Genomic DNA, 13,621 nt, shown 5'->3' with positions numbered 1-13,621 from the left:
CCCTCTTTCACCGAGAGAGCAAAAGCTGCACCTCATTGTTTGGGTGGAGAGCGGATCCTCGCCTCTGGGAATTGCCCATGTCCAATACTAAACTTGAGCTGAAACAGTGTAGAGGCGTTATGGGCACACATATGTGTGTATTCATGAATGTGCACACACATAGTGTACATGTAGACATGCATACCCACACACACACAATGTAAAAGAGAATTACAAGTGATGGAACAGAGTGATGGACAACGTAAAATGTGTCATTCATGCATTAAGTGGCATCTCCTGTGCAGGCTACGGTAAATGATTACTGTTCATGTTTGTCAGGGTTGACACCTGTATGTATTTCAACAATATTACTTATTGGACCATTTATTGTAATGCCAAATAGCTGAAAAAGGAAACTTAAATTATTCAGTTTCTCTTGGGATGGTGCAGCTGCAGTAACACAAGCATGTCATACAAAAAGAGACCTCTGTGGCTTCATCTGTTCATGGACAAAACATTAACAGAAAAAATATAAACTAAGCACAGTGTGTGGCATATTGTACTGTAAGTATAGCTTTCAAATGTATTCTTTGGTAGTGAAGACCCTTTAAAAAGACCAATCTGTGTTTGCTTTGGTACTAACACAAACCCAACATTAATCACACTCGATAAGCTCTGCAATCGACAACAGACACCCTCTGTAATGAATAAGTCAACTAATCTATGGTAGCTTACAAACTAGAATAAGAGCAGCCGAGGGATAACAGCACAGAAAATGGAGTAAATAAGGATTTTCAACACTGCAGTGTGTCTGGTGAAATGAAAGTCACGCAAAACTCAGTGCTACTATTGTGGAAGTAATTGACTTAGTCAGTGAACAAAAAGAAAATAATTCAAGAAAAAGTTAGGAATCTTCCAACAACAAAACAATGTCCTGCTAAAGTTTGGTGACAGTGTATTGTGAAAAACACTAAAAGTTTGTTCAATTAAACCACCAAAGACAAAATATCATCAAAACATTTGGCTGGTCACTGGAACAAATCAGATACTATTACTGCCCTTCTTTTTGGCTTTTAAACACAAAAGCAGTTAGCAGCAGACTTTGAAACATAGAAACAACGGTCAGTGAAAAGTTAGGGTAAAACATTAAATAGACAGGCTTCAAGGCTGTTGAAACGAAATAAATAACCATACTAACCAGAACCAACAACATTGAATGAACAATAAAATCAAGCGTCAACATAACAGAAAGCAAAGACAAGTTTATTCTACAGTATATCCAAAGTACTCATGTATTATTAAATCCAATATTCAACACCACGGACAACAACAATCATGACTAAATGTGGAAAGCAGACAGATGCGGATGTGTCTGATGTGCGAATTAATCTCCAGCACAACAGACGCTCAACATTGCCAGGGGTTACATCGAAGTAAAATAAAAAAATAAAATAAGATTGACTTACTATTTAAACAGCTGCAGGCTTCAGTCATTATTCCAGTTGCAGGTAAGGTCTCTGGAAGCCATCTGGGCCTTGAGTGTGTGTTGTTGAAGCAGCTCTTCAAAGTTCAGTTTCAATTTTTCTCCATCACGTAATCCATAAAAATCACATCTACTGTGAGCGTCTTTAATTTGTAAGCATTGACTGGGGAACTCATTTGAGTTTGTGCACTCAGTTTAGTGTGTCCTTCATAAAAAAACATCCAGAGTTGTTGTCTGGCGTTAGCCGATGCACAGCAGCAGGCCAAAAGGCTGCACCTGACGCATGTTAGCCGCTGAGATGCTAACGTTAGCTTTCCTTGCACCAGTTGACGGTTTATGGAAGGTGGAGGTGGACTTCAACTTCCTGTTAATGTATTAAAGTGTACCATATGAAGTTCTGCTCCAGTGTTTTTACCATCCATGTATTACAATATTTACCAATGTTTCTCTTTTTACATTTACATGTATTAAAATCTATGTGAATTCATTCAGAGGTGGAAGAAGTACTTACATCTTGCACTCAGACACTTACCTACATCACACATCAACAGCTTTAGTTGGAACTCCTCATTAGTGCCATTATTACTGTATGTATTGTTCGTGTTTGGCACTCTACAAACATAGCTGGAGGACAATCACAGAGAGCTACATATTTTTTTGCTCACAATGTTTTTATCTACAGTCATTATGCAGAAATATTTAGGGATGATTTGTGTAATTATGTATTGCAAGACCAGTAATATTTTAATTTGGAAAAGTTTCAATTGTCATTTAGGCTGCTGAGTTGTACATCTCAATTCGCAAATACAGGCTGAGGGGCTCATCAGTCTGACACCTCTGCAAGGACAAACTATTTTGTTTTAGCACGGTTTTTACTAATTGAATATTCTTAATCCTTCTGGAAAACACTCAGCCTGTAAACTCGTCGTTTTTTACAAGGTTATGGGGATACTTTAGGTTGCGTGTATTTGAATTTGAATAATTGTTTGTTTTCCGGTATTATTTTAACTCAGAAAAATTAAAAACAACATGTAAAATGTGCTTCCCTGAATAGGATCACATTTCCCACATATTTTTGGACCTTTAGTGTAATGTAAGTGACCAAAAGATTCCACTTTCCCTGGACATATTCATTATCTCAGTCTGCAGGATAACCACCACGTCTTCTGCCACCCTGTCTGACCCACGCCAAGTTCGCTCAAATGGCCCCCATTTTCCATTAACAAAGATCATAGGTATTGGCCTGCTGGCCTCTTCCTCTTAGGAAAAAAAACATGAAGTCTTCTGTGGTGCAGATGGCAACATGTAAGAAGATTATGGAGGAAAGTACAGCCTTCATGGTTGTAATTCAAACAGTTTAGAAACCACTTGAATTAGTGATAAATCCTTTTGGAGTGGTTTCTGAGCAGATGTGACAAGTTGAATTATTCCCCCTTACTATGGAGCTTTACAGGAATCTTATAACATATGGTGCCCTCTGCCTCCGTCTCAGAATATAAATGTTACTAGAGGACATTCTCTATGGTCTCTGAATTCAGGAATACCAGCCGAGTAACTATTTTTTGGAGTAAATGGTTCTCCAGTTCATCTCAAGTCAGCCATAATAGTCTTTCAACTATGACTGTCTAATTCAATAACTACAATTTGAAACCTGTCTGGGACTTTTAAGAGCCACGTAGATAGCTTACCCAACCAGATTATCAGCTTTTCGGACTGCAGCTGTGCTTCATGTTGGAATATTTGGACCATCATTTATCTTTGTCCCTCAAATCAATTTAAAGTATGTCTAAATATGGCACATGATTAAATCTGTGCCACATGGAAGTACCCTGAAGCTACGTATACCTGAGAGAATATAGCATGAGATCTGGAGCATCGTGAACATAATCGCAGTGTATTGGTCTTTTGCAGTAACATTGTTAGACATCATGGTACACTGGGCCTTTAGTCTTACATCAGGATAATCATTAAGCTGACAAGACAAATTACAAGTTCACACCATCTGTGATCAACCTTCAATATAAATCAATCAAGTCTTGTTTCTTTGTTTCAGGAGGCAGTTTATGAAGTCAAAAATAAAAAGTGACAGTGACATATTAGACATTACCCTATAGATTATTTTATATCCCATAAGGAAGAAACCAGTCAGCAGGCACTAAACCCAGTGTCAGAAATGGCCACAGTTAACAATATGGATTTGCTTTGTTCTGTTGGTCAAGTAATGCTGCCACATTTCCTAATAATGGTGAATTGAGTCAGGCTAGACAATTATGACATAACCACAGGGTTCACACTTTCCTGTTGCATGCAGGCCTTTAGGGCCTTCTCATAATTTGCTCCAATCTGTCAGTAAAGATAACATATTTCAGCACTGGATGCTTATTGAATTATTCCTGGTTTTGCCTACCAGTTAATATTACAGAGGAAAACTGGGTGTGCAACACAGGAATTCCTGACAAAAAAATCATGATGTAAATCATCCTGCACATCAAGCGTGTTAAATATGCTGACAGGTTACATTGTATATCTTGACAGAATGAGGGAAGACTGCTCATTTTCAGAGACATCCTAGTGTGCAGGACAGAATTGTGAAACTATGCATATCCCCCTCAAACAACTATTTTTCATGGTTAGATATAGAGCTTCTCTGTATAACAATTAGGCCTTATTTACATTCAAGTCTGTGCCTTCTGTTTATCTTTTCTTCATTTACTCCATCAAAGGAGCATACAGCATGCTGACATAATTAGTTAATAAGAAGTGTGTACCATTAATTAATTTAGAAAAAAATAAAAAACACCTATTTAAATATATTTCACCAGCACACATTTTCTCTCCCTTTGCCACTTTACACAATAAACAATGACATACAATAGTTTAACACTGAACATAATAACATTCCTATTATGTACATGAAACCTGTGATACTGTTACTCATTTCTCACCATTCCTGCAAAGTCTGAACTCATGCAGTTCTTTTTAAAGCCGATATAATTGAACAAAAATACAAATTGTTATTGCAATAAATTGTAAATACCCTCAAACATTTTCAGCAATTTACTGATTAAAAAAGTTTATTAAATTAAAAATGTTCTATGATAATGGAACATGCATACCTTTATAGTGTACAATTATGTAACATCTTTCATTCACTTGTAAGAAAACCAGGCACAGAGTATTTCTAAAAATAAATGAACACCAAGTAACGAACAGACCATCCAATAGGCAAACCCATTCAGTAATGGCATAATTGTTTTTTCTTTTGCAGGGTCTCCTTGTCAAAGTCCAGGCCCATTTTAATTTCCTGTCAATCACCCATATTATTAATAAAATCTAAATTGCTTTTTCTATGTGTAGCCTCAAACCTTTGTGAACACACAAGGATTTATCTCCAAAGTCCTGTGGCTGCATTGAATGTCAAAATAGTTGATTTCTTTTTTAGAGCTGGATATCCTGCTTAATGTTCATTGAAGCAGGATTTATTTTAAAGACAAAGCCCACTGGTGGACACAATCATTTCCTAATCTTGGATACTGACCTGCTGGAAGGCCACAGATCAAAACATTCCATGTACAATATTATTGTATCATGCTAGTGATCATCATTTCCATTTCGACTGTGGGAGACAATGTTCTTTTTTATTACTAAGTCTAGTCTACAAAGGCTTTGGACTTTTGTGAAAAGTCTGTATTTTCCTGAGGCGGGATGAAGCTGGGAGTGCTGAAAGACTGTCCGGTAAAGCTGAGCTGCAGGAGGCAACATCTTCTCCACAGTCTCAGGCAAGCTGGATACATGTCGCCATTCTGAATGAATAATTTAATCCTCAAAGTGTACTTCAAAGCTGCTCACCAGGTGGTGAGTCTCCCAACAGCTGCCTCGCAGCCCAGCAGACAGTCAAAGATCGAGCAAAATGATTTTCTCCAAATGTTCAGCAAAACTGTGTCCGGATGATAACATTGTGTTGCACTACAATCATACCTGCCAGCAGACATTCCTTTTCCCAGTCTTTTTCAGCTTCTGTTCAAGGGGACAACGGTGAAACAGTAGTTATCCTGATGAAAGGGACATCTTAAATTGAAGGGGAAGCTACCCACCTGGAAGATGATTCCACCTCTATTTGGAAAAAAGCTGCTTCATGGCTTCTCAAGATCAGCAGCATATTGTGTTGCTCCAACCTGATATTTTTCTGATGCCATCACTGAGGATAAGGACACTTGATACAACTCCAGCGGTGGTTGTTTGCCATCCGGACATTATTTTGAATTACAAAATAAAGGAAAGCTGCTTTGATTTCATCTGTTTTAAATGCAAGCTTCTGAGATTTCTTTTCAGTAAAACACAATCCAAATTGGAAGTGTTCTTGCCTTGGAATTGGTCATTATTGGCATTAGACAGGCACAGTTGGCAAAAACCTACTCAATGTTGATCTCCCTGACATGACCAGAACCAAAAATCCTGCAGGAATGAATCATTTGTATTGAGAAGGTGTATTTGGAAAAAAATTACTTTCTTTTCTTTGACAGACTGTACTTGCATTCAAACCTTCGGTAAGGCTGTACACAGAAAAGAGCTAAATATAAACCTCATTATACTCCAAGCCATCGTAGCTTCATTGACACATGAGGCATAAAGTAATGGCAGAGGTGCAGAGATGGAGGTTGCAACGGAACAAAAATCTGTCATGAATGAATGTGATGGTATCAACAGCATGCTGTAAATCAAACTATTCGCTGTATTCCCGAAAGATGACATTCTGAGCCTGACAACTTTTCTTTTGCAGAACACAACGCAGTGCATTTACAGAAATTTGAAATTATTTTCACTGGCTGTATTAATTACAGCCAGTGAAAATGTTTTGTTTACACAGCAATAATATAGTTTTTATAGATGCTTTTGGGGTTACAATGGTTCATTTTTAATTGATATAGATAAAGTAATATGGAATATATATTTATTAAGGCAAAGTGATGCTTATGGAGGGTGAAAAGATGACTGCCCTGATGCAACACTTAACTAAGCTTATTTAAGACTTGGATATATAGAAAGCCCAGAGAAATAGCATTTGGCCACGAGGCGTGAGTACAAAAACGATGAATTGAATTAAAACTGAGTAAGGGTGATATGTAGAAACAAATTCATGATGCATTGAGCCATCTTTCAATTCCATTGACTTATTAAACAGAGTTACTCTGGGAGGCAAATGATGGAGCTCCCTTGGAACTCACTACATCTTCCCACTTAACAGGGAGGCAAGAGCACGCCAAACCCTGCAGGCTGACAACGCTCACCAAACAAATCATGGCAACACATCCACAGGCAGTCCAGAGTAAATTGTTGTATTAACCCCCAGGCAAGGGTCCCCTCTCAACAATTCAATAAGCAGAGAGGCATTCCTACACATCCTAACGGAAAGCAAAGGATTGGACAGCCCACGGAGCACGTCGGTGGCAAGCTGGGAAGGCTGTCAGTGTTGTGGGTCAGACAGTGTGTTAATTGTTTTCTGTTTCAGGACGTTTATCTTTCTATTGCTTCTTCAGCTGCAGCCATCTTGCTACACTTTTGTAAGAAAAAATTAATTGAACTAAATGACTGTCACTGGTCAGAACAAATCACATCATTTTGACCACATGCAAACAGAGGAGCTCCTCAAGCTGGAATAACATTGAACCTGACATTTTGGTTTCAATTTGTATTAATTGTAATTTTCTAATATTAAGACACATCTTTTATATAATAGTAATGTTAACATTATTTATTTTATAAATTCTGTCTGTATTAATATCCAATAAATGTTATTTCCATTGTAATAATCTTTTCAAAAGTTGTTCCAAATCAACTTGTCAGTTCACAACTTTTAAATCAAAAGCTACATAATCTTAAGTAAATGTTGCCCATTTAGGTCTGACTGCATGACTCATGTTTTCGGGAGAAATCTGATGGGTCAGGGGTGAAGGACACTGTAAGGAAGCGGGCGCCATTATTTTTGGCTTACTATAATCTCCAAATCAGATTAACTTCAATTCAAATTAATCTAAAGTCTTATGTGATCTTCAAGGCACGCCTCCCTGCCAACAGTATGTCTGAGCTATCTGATGCGGGGTACACGTTGTCTTCCTGTCTGCTCGTGTACAAATGTTTCCGAAGCAGGCTTTGTTAATTAGATGAAATGCATTTGTCCGTGTAACCTGGGCAGAGATCTGAATACAAATGAAGCTGAATGCCTCCATTTAAAATGAATTCAGCCAGATGTCACCACCACACCTATTTACTAATTCTGACAACAACCCAGAAAATATTTGGAAGATATTTGCATTTAATATAATACTCCTACTGACTAAAACTAACAATGTATTATGAGAAAAACCCCAGTTTTTAAAACTGGAGATGAAGCATCCAATTAGCAATGTATGGTAATGTTGACATTTTACTGTTGCATTAAGTAATGTTATTCTGCGATGAGGTAGCTTTCTAAACTCTGTCTTTGCTCCTTGCCTATAGAGAATACTTCAATTATCCAAAGATAAAAACTGAGAGTAACCACAGAAAACCAACATGTTTGCACACAATGAGTCCCGTAATTGATATTTGTGTGTTGCATCATTTACATAACAGGATGCAATTAAATATTTAGAAATCAGAAAAGCCCATCATAATGGGCTTAAGGTCAGTGTTGTCAGCATCTCTTGCTACCAAATGAGGGCATTTTGTAAACATGTCTTATTGCAGGAACCAGTGTAATAGGAAGAATAAACAAGCGAAAGACAATATTTGTTTTGATATGTGCAAATAAACAGATGCTCTATATGGAGAAGTGAAGCTTGGATATAGGCAGGGGGTAGACACTTCATTGGCCTAAAGACAGCCTGCTTCGATTGCTGCTCCCTGTGTGTGCGTCAGTTAAAAGCACCCTCTCATTGTGTTGATATTTTTAGACAGCAGTAAAATCTTTTTTAGGATGCATTGCCACATCTTCCAAATGACTAACAGCGTCTTTCATTTTTAAATTGCAAACACACTGTGTTTGTAAAATAACACAATAAAGAAATCATTCAAGCAGATAATCTTACATTATGATAATATGTTAATAAACCCAAACAACCTCTGTATAAGTATTTAGCACTCAACTTTAAACACGCACCATTTTGTGTAACTAAAGTTGAAAATAATTTTGACAAAATGAGGTTACTCACTTTTGTAAAGCAATGAACATTTCTCAGATTTATGACAGAATGCCTGCACTCAGTAACTGATTATAATTTCCATCCCATTTTGTGCCTAATGAAGATATGAAAGCTGTGGAAATTATTCTATTCAGATACATTTTATTCAACTTGTGCCAATGGCCAGAAGGTTAAACCCATCAACAGCTGCATCTTATCACGTTAATCCCAAATATCATAATGCTCTTGTAATTAATTGCTTTGACATCCTCAGCTTATCTGCCCTTTTGAATTTAAATGTGTCAAATATGAAGCACATGCGTCTTATCAAGCCAAACTTTAGAACTCCATTCAGGCTGCTCAATTCTCATGACAGCACACGGTTTTTCCAGGTGCGTTCTTTTTTCTCCTTCATCCTTTTTGCTCTCCTTGCTATTGAGAACCTCTTCCCCTCTTATAGACATGATCTGACAGGAAATCTTTGAGAAGCAGCGCTGTGCTAACTGCCCAGAGATTTCAACTGTCTGTTCTTGCTGGAGGAGAAACTGAACGCTGGCCTCCTATTAGTCTAAAACACATGGAGCCCCCCAATCCCCTCTATCTCCTTTCTCTCTCTCTCTATTCCTCTCTCTCTATCACTTCGTCACCCTCTCTCTCTCACTACTCATCCCCGTCCTGGCGAGGGGGCTGACAGCTCTCAGCGTCCCGGCCTGTCAAAAAGGGCCTGTTATTCAGCACCCTCCCTCTGGGACAGGAGGAAAACTCTCTCTCTCTCTCTCTCTCTCTCTCTCTCACTCTCTCTCTCACTCTCTCTCTCTCTCCTTCTCACACACACACACACACACACACACACACACACACACACACACACACACACACACACACACACACACACACACACACACACACACACACACACACACACACACACAGACACACACACACACACACTCACACACACACACACACACACACACACACACACACACACACACACACACACACACACACACACACACTCACACACATGCACACTCACACAACATGCTTTCACAAAGGCCTTGTACATAACACACACCCACGCTCTCTGTCTCCCTTACACACAAATATTTTTTCCTATGCCCACGAAATACTTGCACATACAAAAACTTTTGACTGCTCTTAGATGATGTTCTGCTTGTTGTCAGCATTTCTCAAAATATGCTGACATTTTGCATTCACTAATCAGGATCAAATGTATTATCCATACAGACACTAATTTAGTGAGCTTTCGCCTTTTCCACAGCAGCGCTGACACAAATTCCTCTCCTTATGAAGTTTTCTTGTCAATCCATGTGATTGGCTGAAATGTACCAATCATTAGCTACAATTTAATAATGTGTGAGGAATCGGAAGAGCTGACAGGTGTCCAATCAGGAGTTTGAAATGATTCCTCAGAGATTTTGAATGTTAGCTTGCAAATGAACCTGCAGGTGCCTCCACAGCTGTATTCCCAAGTCCATCACAATACCATGTGCATACTAAGGAGCAGAGATTGCTCATTGCTCAGCCTACTGTCTTTTCCTGACAATTTGTTGGATTTTTCAGATTTAAATAGTAGAGATATGAAATGAATATGAATATAATGACGAAGAAAAAAACTAAAATAACTAAACTAAACTTTACCCACAAAACAATCAAATACAGCACCGAATGATTAATACAATGTATTAAAGGAGAGGTACAGTTGTTAAATGCTGTTCATTTTTAGAATCAGTTATCAAGATTAATTAGGAAAATGTATGATGCATTAAAAAAACGTGTTAGTTATAAAGATATTGTTTCAAATTTTTTAACAAATGGCAACACAAGATCACCCATTTATTGTTGTATTTAACAATCCATTTTCAGTCATGTGGGTCTAATAAATAAAAATGTTTGTGTTTGTCACAGTATACATTATTATTTTCAAGGAGTAAGAAGTTAACAAATGATAATGGAATTTCTATTATTATTATTCTCCGGTAATTGGGAAAACAATTTTAGATAATTATCAAAGGAAATATAAGTGATTTATTGAAATGTATTTATTTATTTTGGTTGAGATTATCTATGGTATAACTGATATATTATTGGTTTTCTTCACGCTTCGTTTCCCATTCTTTGTGAATTCCACCTATCTCAGTCATGGTGTACTGTATTATAATTATGTACACACACACATTTCCAAGTGTCAACATCTAACCTCATTTGGGTAATCACATGTGCAGCATGCTGTTGCTGTGTACATTTCTCTTTTGATTTTTATTATTTAAACCCTCAGCCCTAGAGTTGCCGTGGGGTAATCCCAGTTCGACCCCAAGTAACAAGTAATGATTGCAGCTGATCGCGTGTGGTGCCACTGGAGAGCTGAATCTCCGTGCTCAAGAAGCTTTAAAAAAACTGAATCGGGGCTATTTATGACTTGATTAGCCTCACAAAGGTCTCTTGCCCATGTACGCAGAATGTTGGAAATAATAACAACAACAAAATGCCTTTTGTATTCAACCTTCACTAAATAAAACTTATCAAAGTGAGAACAAAACAAGGAAGAATAAACTTTTCTGAAATGCCAGCAAAGCATGAACATAGTTCCCATTCTTCCCATGTGGCCCCTTTGTGAATAATCTCCCTAAAATCTGAGTAATCACAGTGTTAGTGCCCTTTTTCAAAAGACTTCTCTATCTGCTAAATAAGGAGCTCTCTTAATTTCTCTTCTCGAAGCCGGCTTAATTGCGTTAAGAATTAATGGTGCGTTTTCACGGCCAAGCTTACCACCAGACAACGGTTACACTGCTCTTCCTGCTGGGCCCAATGCCACACAGCGGGCCCAGAAGTGCCTGTCGAGCGCTAACCCCGCTCTCACTCCTGCTCGGGGGTGAGAAACTTTGCGCTATACATATGCAGGAATATCCCTCATATCTCCCCAAAGGCAGCTATATCTCACCATTAGTCGCTCTCAAAAGTATTCTGCGGCGCACAGTATTGACTTCTGGAATAATTTCAGGCAATCTCAGACTTGATTTATGATGATGCACATTATCGATCACTTAAGGAGATATTTAGATATTCAGAATAAAAAGTTATGTTCTCATTATGGTGATGGCGTGAGGCGCCAGGCCAAGGGGAGAGGGGGGAAGTCACTGTACACTTTACCGGAGAGGTAATTAGCACGTCTGAGTAACAGCAGAGCCCCTCCTCTCTGCTCTCCTGCTGCTGGAGCTGGGCTGACTTGCCTTAGCGTTAGCACAAATTGTTACTGTCGCCCCACAGGTGGGAAACTAGCTCTCATCACCTCATCACCCCAGAGGATGTGAGACACAGCAACATATATTAAACCGCTATCCTCCCAGCATGCGGCCAGTGTCTTCATGAGATATTTTACTCTTTATGGAGCCCATGGGGGACACACAAATCCAATACAGCTCCCTTTTAGAGGGGCACAGGCGAAGACATGCATACAAACAACTAAGATTTAGAGTGGTTCCTCTGCCAGAGGCAAGAAAAGTGACAAGCCATTGGAGTGCTTTGGGCAAATGCATCAGTGGTGGCAATGCCACGGGCTCTGAGACAATAAGAGATGAAGGAATTTACCTAATGTGCGATCCTGCATGGATGAAGTCTTGCTGCAATTTTACGGCAGACATAGCAGAGAGGGGAAGATATTTAATGAACCACAAGGTTTATAAGACCTGCTGTTTGCTTTAATGCTTAAGATGACTGTGATTGTAACAGTTGCTGTAGTTTTTCAATATTACAAATCACAACTTTACACTTCAAAAAGTGTTTCGACAAATTATTTTCAAAGTGTTAAAAACTTCTTCTTTTTGTTTCGTATATCTTATTGCACCAGGCAATTGGCCTCAAACCAAGGATGCCATTACCCTCTTTGGGGCCTGCTGATAAGAGACACCAGACTTTGTTCGTGGCTGGGAAAAAAGAAACACGCGCAACACTTTTAAAGCTGTTAATGTTTTATCCCATAATTCACAGGCCCGGGACTTGGGAGTACGTCTTTGTGGGAAAGCCTTGGCTGGACATGGTGGAACCAGCATCATTAGTGCCTGTCTCCCTAGGGTGGCATGTGTGGAAATTACTGCCCCAATCAATAAGCAAAGTCCAAGTGTTGAAATATTTATCCAGACAGAGCTTCATCCTTGCGGTGGACTGTCTGAGCACTCTTCCTGCACCTTAAAGGGTTATTCAGAAAGCCATATATGGGCAAGAGTACACCTTGAAATCAATGGGGTGCCACTCACTGGCTGAGTGCTGAGTGCTACAGGAGTCCATTAATTTATTGTCGATACATGGGGCGGAAACAGCGTAGGAAGCGAAACTCCCCTTAAGGTGTACTCAAAATAGTGTTGTCACGATACTGGCATTTCTAACTTTGGAACAATAACTCAAAGAATATCAATATTTATTGGGTTCCATTAAAATCAAACTATTTTCAAGTAAAGCAAACTTGTATGTGTGTGTTAGCGTGAGAGCGAGAAGAGACTGCAGGCTATTTCTTAACACTGGAGATAGTTAAGGACCATGATGTTGTTTGCTGCTGTTGTTAAAAGTTTGACAAATCAGTACGCATTTGCTAAATGTATGTACTTGCCAAAAAATAATATTTATAGAAACAATAAATGTTTAAAAATAATTTACTAACACTAAAGAAATAGATGCGGCCATATGTTACTGAAAATATGCTGATATTTTAAAGGGCTTAGTCACTGCCTGTTTACATCATAAGCATTGCAGATTAGTTCTACAAGGGCCAACGCATACCCGACATCACAGTGTGATTCTCTCGGCAAGACTTCCTTTGAACTCCAACACTTAGCTTGTTATCTCACTTTATCTTCCCACAGAGCATGTTACGGACGATTAAAAGCTCTATGTGATACTTGGGCTAACATCTCATTATAAGAGAGAGCCCATTTGTATTGCTAACCTCCATAGTAAGAGTCCACAAAGGATGACAGCTGAC

The sequence above is a fragment of the Notothenia rossii genome (genome assembly GCF_949606895.1).
Source record: "Notothenia rossii genome assembly, chromosome: 1".
In the NCBI taxonomy this organism is placed as follows: domain Eukaryota; kingdom Metazoa; phylum Chordata; class Actinopteri; order Perciformes; family Nototheniidae; genus Notothenia; species Notothenia rossii.
Note: the sequence above shows the minus strand (reverse complement) of the source record.